Below are 12,414 nucleotides of genomic sequence, written 5' to 3' on the forward strand. Positions count from 1 at the left end.
CCCAGGAGGAGCTGATGAATGTGGCCAGATAAAAGACTTCCTCAGCCTGCTGCCTCAGTGACCCAGTTCCTGATAAATGGGTGAAAATGGATCGATGGATGAATTAATGTAGGCTATAAGTTTGAACAGTGATATAGTAACTGCTTAATATTTTTGTCAAGTAATTTTCAAAATTAGCTTATTCTAGTGTTTGTTTTGATTATTTTACATTGACCTGCAGTGCTTTATCTCATGAGACTAATAGGCCAGCAATTAAGGACAAAACGGCAAATGTAAGACATTTTGTTTAGGGATATCTAATTTTATAGTTATGTATAATAGATTAATCAATATATTATGAATTGCAATATAATTTTATAATATGTTTCATATTAAGGACTGAAAAATAAATGAAATGTAGGCTACCATAAAACCATGATGATAGAATGATATTGTTATTTGAGTGTTATTTGAATTTCAGATGTAATTTCAAATCTACTTCATTCAAACTTGAAACTGTTTAGCATTTTTAGCAGTTTGTCACATGTACTTTTTGACTTTTATTTAACTTTATTTACATATTTTTTCACAATAGTAGTCAATGGGAAATTTCAGCAATTTTTCAACTCTTTCAACTTCTTCATAGTTTTAGCTAGCAGCTTCATTCAGCTTTTAATTCCGTAGTTCATTAATTCAATTCAGCTTCCTTAATACACGTTTAATAGACATAAGGCACAGCAGTGTAACTTCACTGATTATAGGAAATCGTGCAAGGAAATTGACACTCCTGCATCGACACTCCAGGCAAGGAAATTGTTAAAGAAATCACTCATACCAACACACATTCATACGTGAAATGTCCACGCATTTGCAGGTTTCCAAATCCGAGAAGTAATTAATTCAGGTGCCTGGCGATAGCGGCTGGATCATTTATGCGTTCCGTGGATTCGGGTGGTGAATGTACTGTAACATTTTTGAGTGCTTACTAAAGGAGCACTATGCAGGATCATTTGTTGAATCTACATGATTCTCATCATCAGATGGAATCAGATTTGTGATATTCCATGATTTTTGTGTTTGTTCCAAATGGTCCTCTCTTAAATGAGCCCCAGGAAATTTACTAAGTGTACCTCTAACTGGATGATTCGAAAAACATTTGGTCTCTTGTGATAATAATCTGAAATCATCGTTTTGAGGAATGGACACTGCTCTATAATTTTTTAGAGACCACATCATCACAATTCTTGTTGATAGGCTGCTGAGTGCAGAAGGCTACTGAGCCAGAAAGTGCAGTTGTCTGGTGTTTTGTACAGCTGCAACAGAACCATATGCTTGGTGAAGATTGCAGTTCTGCAGTGTAGGACACAGTTGAAATAGAAAACTCTAGTTGAAAACTATATAGACCTATTCAGTTACTGAAGTGACAGTATCTGAACATGTCTCCTAAATGTAAAAACTCTGGTATATTCATGGTTTATTGCAAACCCTTCTTTAATAATCAAACCAAGATGTTTAGAAGTAACTCAAGCTGAGGTCGTTCTGGCAAGTGATATGATCATATTAGTACAAACAAAGCCACAACTGTGGTTTTATACCTTATACACTGGAATATAAAACTGAACTCTGGGGATTGTAACATATTATAGAGGCTAGAGGCTTAGAAATGTTTCAAGTTTAACAGTTTGTTATCAGGTATAGCAGGTACAGGATGTACTTAGACCAGACAACAGCTATAAAAAAACCCGATAACTTCTCATCCCTCCAATACTGTTTGAATACAACAGCAAGCCACAGTTCACCAGCAGACCCAATGGAGCCAGCAAGCAAAGCAGAGGTGAAGCTGATGAAAGATGACAAGGATCAGCACCATCCACCAGCAGAGTCTCAGAAGAGAGGGCAGTGGGCCAACAAAAGGGAATTTATTTTGGCAGTGGTTGGAGAAATCGTTGGTCTGGGTAATGTCTGGAGGTTTCCCTATCTGTGCTTCAAAAATGGAGGAGGTGAGTGTATAAAAGATAAAAGGCTCACTGTGTAACAGAGTACTAAAAAACAGACACTGCATGAATTAGATTTTGTAACCACCGGCTGCAAATTTAGATAACCATCATTTCAGTATTACTACAATAAAAGTATTTATTACAAGCGCAATGGATGTTGTATACATTTTCTTCTTTTTTCCCTGACAAAATTCTCTCCATTAGGAGTTTTCTTGGTCCCATATGTCCTGTTCCTGTTTACCTGTGGAATCCCCATTTTCTTTTTGGAGGTATCTTTGGGACAGGTAACCAATCAGGGTGGAATCACCTGCTGGAGGAAAATATGTCCTCTTTTTCAAGGTACTCCTAGTTCAGGGAATCTCCAGTATAACAGAATACAGTACATGCAGCACTTTCATACTGTAAATGATAATATATTGCATATTTGCAAATAATGACACATTATTGCCAACAGGTATAGGCTACGGTGGTCTAGTGATTATGCTCTACACTGTGATGTATTATATCGTCATACTGGCTTGGGCTTTCCTCTATCTGTTCTTCTCCTTCAATGCTGAGCTCCCCTGGTCCAACTGTAACAACACCTGGAACACAGGTACACACATCTGTTACGTCAATATCATGTTTTGATTACTAAAATTTACTAAAACTTTTTTTGCCTTTTCCTTTCTTTCACTTTGAAGGAAATTGCTGTCCAACTAAAGGTTGCAATAAAAAGCATTAGATTAGAAAGCTGGCTATGTGAGAATCAAGAAGAAAGTACAGTGGGCATGGATTTGAGTATCTTGGGACATTTTTTCATCATCACAAAACAAATGAAGCCCCTTGAGGTAATCAAATCAGAACATGTTTAACCACCCTCTTCTTTAATAGGTTCAGGATAATGTGCAGCCATAAAGAAAAACATTTTTATGAGGATGATGTTTAGTTTTGGACCTTTTGGTGACTAACACACACAAACGATACGAGGCTGTCAAGAACTATTCATCAACATGTTAAGAAAATGCCATTCTCACTTGTTATTCTTCCTCTCTCACAATAAGAGGACTGCATTGTTTACGGTCAGAATCATACATCAAATGGACAGATTTTGGGGAATGCAACATCTTCAGTTAGAGAATTCTGGCAGTACGTATTTATATTTACATAATCAGTGAAGGAATTGCCTTACACAACTGAGAAGAACAGTTTCATAAACATATGTTTATATTTATATTTTTAGAAGAAGGATCTTGGGTCTGTCTGGAGGAATTGAGGAGCTGGGTAGTATCCGCTGGGATTTGGCTGGGTGTCTTCTACTAAGCTGGATTATCTGTTTCTTCTGTATCTGGAAAGGAGTCAAGTCTTCTGGAAAGGTGAGTTTGTACATTGCCCTTGTGCCATGTTTGATTACCATTGATTTATTGATTTTGTGCACCCAGTAGTGCATCTTTCGACTTCTTTATTTCTTTTTTGCATCACACAGTACCTCCTGTAAATAATTCACTGTAGTGGCTGTGGATTAAATGTAGGCTGCAATATAATGCATCACCACTAAGTTGCGTATTTGCCTTAATTGAGCTTATTTGTAAATGGTATGTAATACCATAGCATGCATAGCATTGTTAATACTACCTGTTAAAAATGCAGCATTGTATTGTATGCGTCATAACATTCTCTCATTTATACATTTCAGTGATAATCTGTTATGGTTTGTGGAGAAATTGTACCTCCCCCTCATGTAATTGTTGTATTTTGGTGGTTTTCTCTCTCAGATCGTCTATTTCACGGCTACATTTCCCTATGTGATGATAGTAGCATTGCTGATTCGAGGTCTGACATTACCAGGAGCTGCAGATGGCATTCGATTTTACCTCTTGCCTAATCCAAGCCGCCTTGCAGATCCTCAGGTGGGATTAAAAAATGAATAATAAAAAATTAATAATTATTCCACTGTTTTGTATACATCTTCTGATGCTCAGACCTGGACATATCAGTGTTGTATCCTGGAGTCATCGGGTGTTTTGGGTCTTGCAACAGACACCCTTGTCCAGGCAACCTGACAGAGGTTGATCAGGCCTCAGCCTGATGCCTCATGCGGGTGTTTCTACTCTGCCCCATGAGAACAGGTTAGATGGGCTGGGGAGGACATCGTAAACCCCCTGGAACAAGAACTTGATCCTCTGAGGGTTCCACTTCCAGATGTCCTGCCAGGTGATATTGAGCTCCATCGCCTGTTCCCACTTCAGCCAGGCACCCTGTTGTCGCATATCCTCTCCGGCCCTCCACTTGCTCCCTGTTCTTACGACAATCCCTGCATCAGACACTTTGTTGTCTCTTGAGCCGGTGTACTGCAGGTGCTCACTTTCCCGTGCCACAATGAACTCCTCCTTGACTGAGCTGAATGGGAACCTGAGCTTATTGCTCTTCCCATATAGCCCGATACTACTCAGGCTGCATGGCAAGCTCAGCCATCTACGCAGATAACTGCTCACCTTGCTCTCAGAAAAGCTTTCACCATTTTTTCCATGACTGACGGGTTCTGGTCTTCTTCCACTCTGAAGTGGAATTTGTCGGTGACCTTCCCCTTCTTCAGAACCAAAGAATGGGACTTTGCAGGTTTGAAGCTCATGTGTGCCCAGGACACAAGCTTTTCCAGCCCTTCCAACTGGTGCCAGTCAGATGTTAATGGGCTAGAGGAGGCTCTCAACCTGAACTTGCTGTAGTAGTCCAGGATGAGGACTTTCACCTTCTGAGGTATGTGGTGTCTGTCCAGTGCTACCTTGATCAGCTTGTGGGGTATTGAGCCATAGGCATTTGTAAGATCCAGCCACAGTACAGCTCGGTCCCCTCTGCCCTCTCTCACCTCCCTGATAAGCTGGGTCACCACACCAGTGTGTTCAAGGCAACCAGAGATGCCCAGTATGCTTCCCTTCTGCAACGACGTGTCAATGTAGTTGTTGTTCAACGGGAAGTTAGTGAGTCTCTTGGAGGCTACGCTGAAGAAAATTTTGCTCTCCACACTGGCAAGCAAGGAGATGATCTCAAACTGGTCGATCTTCTCAGATCTCTCCTCTTTAGGTATGAATACCCCTTCTGCATATCTCCAAGACTGGGTGATCTTCCCTCTCCTCCAGATCACTCTCAAGGTCATCCAAAGCCGGTGGAGTAGCTTTGGGCAGTTCTTATAGACCTTAGAGGGCACTCTGCTCGGGCCCACCGCTGAGCTAGCTCTTGCCCTCCTCACCACATCCTCCACTTCACTCAGGCAGGGCTCCTTCATGTTGAAGTCTACTGTTGGCTCTGGTGGTGTTATCAGTGCCTTACATGGCCCTAGAGGTTGATCTCTGCTGTCACTGTAGGTGCACTTCAGATGGTTGTTGATGGCATCGCTGGTGCTGGTCAAGTGGCCAGTCCTCTTTTGACCAAGTAATTGCTTGGCCAACTTGTAGAGGTTGGCCAGGAATGCCGCTCTCTTCCTTCCTCTCTCTCTCCGCCTCCTTCTGTGGCCCTCCACTCTCTGTAGGGTCAGGAGTTCTTTCTGAAGGATTACTCAGAGGTCTGATAGGCCACCCTCCTCGACTTCTCCTGCTCTCTTGCACTGCACTTTTGAACAATTTCAGTTCTTCTCTGAGACGCTGGATTCTCCTTACTTGGTAGTTTGGAGTGTAGGCTAGTGTAGGCTGCTTGACGTCCATTGTCCAAAATCGCTCAGCGGTGATGCTAACTATGATGGTGATCATAGTTTCCAGCCGGCATTCCACATCCCCCTTGGCAGTCCCCTCCAAAATCTGGTCCACATCCTCGTCAAACTGCTTCCACTCAGCTCTCTTTGAGGACTGGGGCCAATGGATCCTTGGTCAGGCAGGCGGAGCACCACCACTGTCAGTTGGTGTTGTTGCTGGTGCTGCTGTCAGCTCTGGCGGTCCTGTACGATGTCAGCAGCTGATGGTACTTGTAGGTTCTGTGCACTGCCAGCCAGAGGGGTAGCCAGAGGCATGCTGGCTGTGGGTGTGTGCGACCCGTGTGTGTGACCCTTGGAGGATCTGGGCACTGTGGCTTGTCTCTGGGTCTGGCTCCTCCTGTGTCTCACCAGAAGTTGCTTCTGTGTGCTGTGTCGTAACTCCCACTGTCAAGCATCTCCTCCTGGCCTGGTGTATTTTCAATCCCCTCATGTTCTTACAGGCCTTGCCGCAGATATGCTGAACTCCCATTGTCATTTGTCCATTGTCTTGTGTCATTAACCTTAGGTCTGGGGCATCCCTGGGGGTATATTTCCTTTGTGGTTTTCATAGCTTGGTTTGAGTTCTTCCTTTCAGAATCTGTGGCTTAACACTAATATTTCACCATCCCAAGGTGTATTGTATGTTTTCTGGAGTATTTCTGTGGCTCCATTGATAAACATAGTTATGCCTACTGTATGTAGTCACTTTTCTTTACTCTTGTGGAGCCTGATTGAGGCTTTGAGGGAATTACTGAATCAGGGGTTAGAGACTGTGTTACATGTTACACTGACGAAACTCAAGATTAATTTCAAGTTGCCCACAGTGATCTATCAAAGGAGAAACAGGACATTTACAAGAGAGGTTGATCAGTGAGACTGCCAACCAACCATTGATTCACCCATGAACTGTCTCTTTGCAGAACAAGGGCGGATATTCCAATTCCTTGCAAGAGACAGAAAAATTTCCCTTCAGAAATTCTTTGGGGGTTATAACCTATTTACATGAAGTGACTCTTAAAAATCATATAAGTAATACTGCTACCATCTAGAACACAGAGTATTTTGGTATGAAAAGCAATTGTTAGTTAATGTACATGAAGGGAAGAGAGCATGTGGGGAATAAATAAATAAGTAAATAAAAATTGTCTGTCAACTGAAATTCTGAAATAAAACTTCCCATGTGGAACAAAGACTGCATTAAATGTTAGGCAACAGTGGAAAGACTGATTTGATCTTTTTTTTTTTTTTTTTTTTTTATCTTGTTTGAGCAAAAGACAAGTTAATGTCTCCAAGCCACACTGGTTAGGTTACTAAATCAGAGTAATCATAAATGTAATGCATGACAAGTAAAATGTAAAAAAAGATAAAACAACTGAAAACATTTCATTGTTTGTTTTAAGGTGTGGATGGATGCTGGGAGCCAGATATTATTCTCCTATGTGTTATGCGTAGGTTGTTTGCAGTCTCTGGGAAGCTACAACAAATACAACAACAACTGCTATAAGTAAGCAAAATAACTATTTTTCTATATTGTCTAATAACCTCTCTCTGGTTCTCATGACTGAGGATACATAATAATCTTTTTCACTTACAGAGACTCGTTTGCCCTGTGTCTGCTGAATAGTTTAACCAGCTTTGTGGCGGGCTTTGCAGTCTTCTCTGTCCTTGGCTTCATGGCAAATGAGTTGGGCGTCAGCATCTCAATTGTGGCTGAATCAGGTACTTGATTGTTTGCAGTGCAACACAATTACAGTCATGAGTAATTGTATTTTATACATGCTGTTTTGGGTGGTCAACATGAAGCAGCAAGCTGTGTTAAATGGCCTTGACCATTTCAAGGGGTTGAAACAGAAAGCTGTATCACGTACAAGGCCTTCACTGCCATTTTGCATCTGATACAGATTAGACATCAAGATCATCATGACAAAGTGAAAACAGAATTTTAGACATTTTTGCAAATTTATTGAAAAGGAAAAACTGAAATATCACATTGACATAAGTATTCAGACCCTTTGCATCAACACTTGAAATTGAACGCAGGTGCCTCCCATTTCTCTTGATTGTTGCTGAGATGTTTCTACACCTTGATTAGAGTCCACCTGTGGTAAATTAAATTGATTTGACATGATTTGGAAAGGCACACGCATCTCTATAGGAGGCCTCACAGCTGACAATGCATATCAGAGCAAAAACCAAGCCATGAGGTCAAAGGAACTGCCTGCAGAGCTCAGAGACAGGATTGCTGCAAGGCACAGATGTGGGGAAGGCTACAAAAAAATTTCTGCTGCACTGAAGGTTCCCAAGAGCACAGTGGCCTCCATTATTCTCAAATGGAAGACGTTTGGCACAACTAGGACTCTTCCAAGAGTTGGTCGCCCGGCCAAACTGAGCAATCGTGGGAGAAGGCCTTAGTAAGAAAGGTTACCAAGAACCCAATGGTCACTTTGACTGAGCTCCAGAGATCCTGTGTGGAGATGGGACAAAACTCCAGAAGGACCACCATCACTGCGGCCCTCCACCGATCTGGGCTGTATGGCAGAGTGGTTAGACGGAAGCCTCTCCTCAGTGCAAAACACATGGAAGCCCTCTTGGAATTTGTAAAAAAGCACCTGAAGGACTCTCAGACTGTGAGAAACAGGATTCTCTGCTCTGATGAAACTAAGATTAAACTGTTTGGCCTGAATTCAGAACGTTATGTCTGGAGGAAACCAGGCACCACCTGCCCAATACCATCCCAACAATGGAGCATGGTGGTGGCAGCATCATACTGTGGGGGTGTTTTTCAGCAGCAGGGACTGGGAGACTGGTCAGGGTTGAGGGAAAGCTGAATGGAGCAAAGTACAGAGATATCCTTAATGAAAACCTGTTCCACAGCGCTCAGGACCTCAGACTGGGCCGAAGGCTCACCTTTCAACATGGCAATGACCCTAAGCACACAGCCAAGACAACACAGGAGTGGCTTGGGGACAACTCGCTCTGACTTGAACCCTATCCAAAATCTCTGGAGAGACCTGAAAATGGCTGTCCACCGACGGTCCCCATCCAACCTGACCGAGATTGAGAGGATTTGCAAAGAAGAATGGCAGAAAATCCTCCAATCCAAGTGTGCAAAGCTTGTTGCGTCATACCCCAAAAGGCTGTAATTGCTGCCAAAGGTGCTTCAACTAAGTACTGGGTAAAGGGTCTGAATACTTATGTCAATGTGATATTTCAGTTTTTTCTTTTTTAATACATTTACAAAAAAATCTACAATTCTGTTTTCACTTTGTCATTATGGAGTATTGAGTGCAGATTAATGAGAGAAAAAAAAAAAAAAACAATTTTAATGATTGTATCATCAGACTGCAACATAACAAAAGTGAAAAAAGTGAAGGGGGTCTGTGTTGTACTTTCAGGCCCTGGCCTGGCGTTCATTGCCTACCCTCAGGCCGTAGCCATGATGCCTCTTCCCCAACTCTGGGCCGCGTTCTTCTTCATTATGATCATCTTCCTTGGACTGGACAGTCAGGTAGAGGTTTAGGATTAAACTGTGGTAAATACATCCTGATAGGATGTAAGCTTGAGGAGCATTGTGTTTGATGCTCTTCAGTTATTTTTCTTTTGATGAGTACTGGGGCAAACAAATGAGCATGAAAACTTTTTACTCACAGTTTGTGTATCTGGAAGGCATGGTCACATCCATATCGGACATGTATCCCTCCTTCTTCTTGACTGGTTATCGACGTAAACTCCTTCTGCTGGCCGTCTGTGTGGGATGCTTCCTTGCTGGACTGTTGATGGTCACTGAGGTAAGTCAAATTCTTTTTTTATCATGTGTAATTTAAAGTAAGAATGATCCCCTTGATATGTTTATTTCTCTTGGTCTGTGGACTATGGATCTCTTCATCTGTCTGTCTGTCTGTCTGTCTGTCTCTCTCTTCTTCTCTCTCGCACTTTTAGGGTGGACTTTATATATTTCAGCTGTTTGACTACTACGCTTGCAGTGGAATGCCACTAATGTTTTTTGCTATTTTGGAACCTGTTTGTTTGGGATGGGTATATGGTGAGTTACAGAGTGTTGTTATTCAAAGACAGGTACCTTCCATGGCAATAATACATGTATAGATATCCATTTAGTAAAATATAATACAAGCCAGTGAATATTACTAAGAGATATAAGAGATAATATATAAGAGATGTAGAGCCTTTAATCAGAATCAACATCCATATTTTCGTCTGTTGCACTGATGTTACAAACCTACATTTGACTGGTGTCATCAGTGCTTACACGATAATTCTGATTACATTCAACCTGTGTTTTACTCCAGTTGTTGCCATCACGATGAATGATTGTGCTCAGATTTTGTCACTCCATTCACTGTAAAGATTCACATACCTATGGGTAGATGAGAATTCTACTCTTCAATACACACACACTCACAAATGACCAAAGCAAGCTCCAACAGCTGACTACAAAAAACAATTAAAACATGTCCACATGTACACTATATGGACAAAAGTATTGGACCACATCTCAGTCTGCCTTTACAAACCTTTGTGAAAGAATGGCTCGTTCTAAAGAGCTCACTGAATTCAATTGTGTTACTGAAATATTAATATAATAGGTTGCAACAAGTCAGTTTGTGAAATTTCTTCCCTCCTAGATATTCCACCATCAGCTGTAAGTGGTATTATTGCAAAGTGGAAGTGTTTAGGAACCACAGTAACTCAGCCACCAGGTGGCAGACCACGTACAGTTGCACAGCGGGGTCACCAAGTGCTGAGGTGCATAATGTGTAAAAGTGGCCAACGCTCTGCTGAATCAATAACAGCAGAGCTCCAAACCTCCACTGGCATTAACATCAGCACAAAAACTGTGCGCCGTGAGCTTCCTGGCATGGGTTTCAATGGCCAAGTAATTGCATGCAGGCCTTACATCAGCAAGCACAACGCCAAGCGTTGGATGGAGCGGTGTAAAGCACACCTCCACTGGACTGTGAAGCGATGGAAACATGTTCTGAGGAGTGACCAATCATGCTTCTCTATCTGGCGGTCTGATGGCCGAGTCTGGGTTTGGTGAATGCCAGGAAAATGTCACCTGCCTGACTGCACTGTGCTAACTGTAAAGTTTGGTGGAGGAGGGATAATGACATGGGCTTGTTTTCCTGTGGTTGGCCTCGGCCCCTTAGTTCTAGTGAAGGGAAATCTTAATGCTTCAGCTCACCAAGACATTTTGGACCTTTCTCTGCTTCCAACTTTGTGGGAACAGTTTGTGGAAGGCCCTTTTCTGTCCCAGCATGACTGTGCCCCAATGCACATAGCAAAGTCCATAAAGGCATGGTTGGCTGAGTTTGGTGTGGAAGGACTTGACTGGCAAAAATTCCCACAGACACACTCCAAACACTTGTCATAAAAACACCTGTAGGTGTAATGTGTAAGTCTAATACGTTTGTCCATATAGTGTATGTTCATAGGCCAGAGCACATGACATTCATGCTTTGAAGGCTGATGCAGCTAATATGAATATCTGTCTCCAAGGTGCCGATCACTATTATGACAAAATTAAGGACATGATTGGCTACCGCCCTCGGCCCTATATGAAATATTCTTGGAAGTACATCACACCGGCTGTCTGCACAGTAAGTAAATATGGAGCATGAATACTTCTCTAAACCTGTGGACACTGGGGAGATAATGGTCTACACATTCTGCTGTTGTAAAATAAAAGATACAAAGTCAATAAAAATGACTGTTTATATATAAATAGGTGAATGTATACTGACCCATAATTACACAATTAATTTGGCTCTGGTTGTCATATTCTACTGCTAAATGAAAAGCTGCTTTTTCTTCATGTTTTCTGTCTCTTCTTTTTTCACAGGGCGTATTGCTGTTCTCCCTGATCCAGTTCACCCCCCTGAAATACAACAACACCTACCAATACCCGTGGTGGGGCTACGCCATTGGGATATTCTTTACTCTCTCTTCAGTTCTCCTGTTTCCTCTTTGGTTTCTCTACAGCGTGACTGTAACCCCGGGGACTCTGAGACAGGTAGTCTACATATTGAACAGCCTTCACACATCATATATCAGCACTGCAAGTGGGCTCTCATCAGCTCTTGGACATGGTGGAAAACAATAACATTTTAGTTAACTACATCGTAACGTGTAGGCTATTCATGCCAGAGAGCGCTTCATTTTGCTACAGTCTCTTGTATATTTTAATACTGTCAAAGGGATAAAACTGGCAGGAGTGACAGGTTTCATGCCGCCCAGATTGTGCTTTATGTCATGCAGTGTGGTCTGCTGTAGTGGAGAGTTAATGGTATCTTTTCCTTCCCTTCCTCCTACCAGAGACTCAGAGTCTTATGCACTCCAGCAGAGGAGATGCTCAGCTCGTCAACAAAGAGGACTGTCGACGCTGAAGCACGTCAGTCCTTCACAAAAGATGAAGTGTGTCCCTTGAACATGGCTGAAAAACCCACAGATGTCATTTCTGAGGGTTATTTCTTAGAGTCAAAACAAGAGCACTGAGAAAGATGTTGGTGCATTAGACAGGGTGTCATACACATGGGGGACATTTTTTCCAACTATTCTTTTCACATGGAAATTATTTTTTGAAGAAATAAAATAAAAAAAATGTTTTAATTTGTTTTAATTTGTTTTGACAAGCAAACATTATCTCAGGGACAACTATATTTGATAAAAAAAAGTCTTTCATGCTGTAATTCATAAAGTTTTTCTTTGTAGTCTGTA

At 41.9% G+C, this 12,414-nt stretch overlaps 1 pseudogene; it reads left to right on the forward strand.

Moving 5' to 3' along the window:
• Positions 1–14: 14 nt before the first annotated feature.
• LOC115375054 (sodium- and chloride-dependent GABA transporter 2-like) lies at positions 15–12,211 on the forward strand (annotated as a pseudogene).
• Positions 12,212–12,414: the final 203 nt, after the last annotated feature.

Source organism: Myripristis murdjan, chromosome 17 (assembly GCF_902150065.1).
Source record: "Myripristis murdjan chromosome 17, fMyrMur1.1, whole genome shotgun sequence".
In the NCBI taxonomy this organism is placed as follows: Eukaryota; Metazoa; Chordata; class Actinopteri; order Holocentriformes; family Holocentridae; genus Myripristis; species Myripristis murdjan.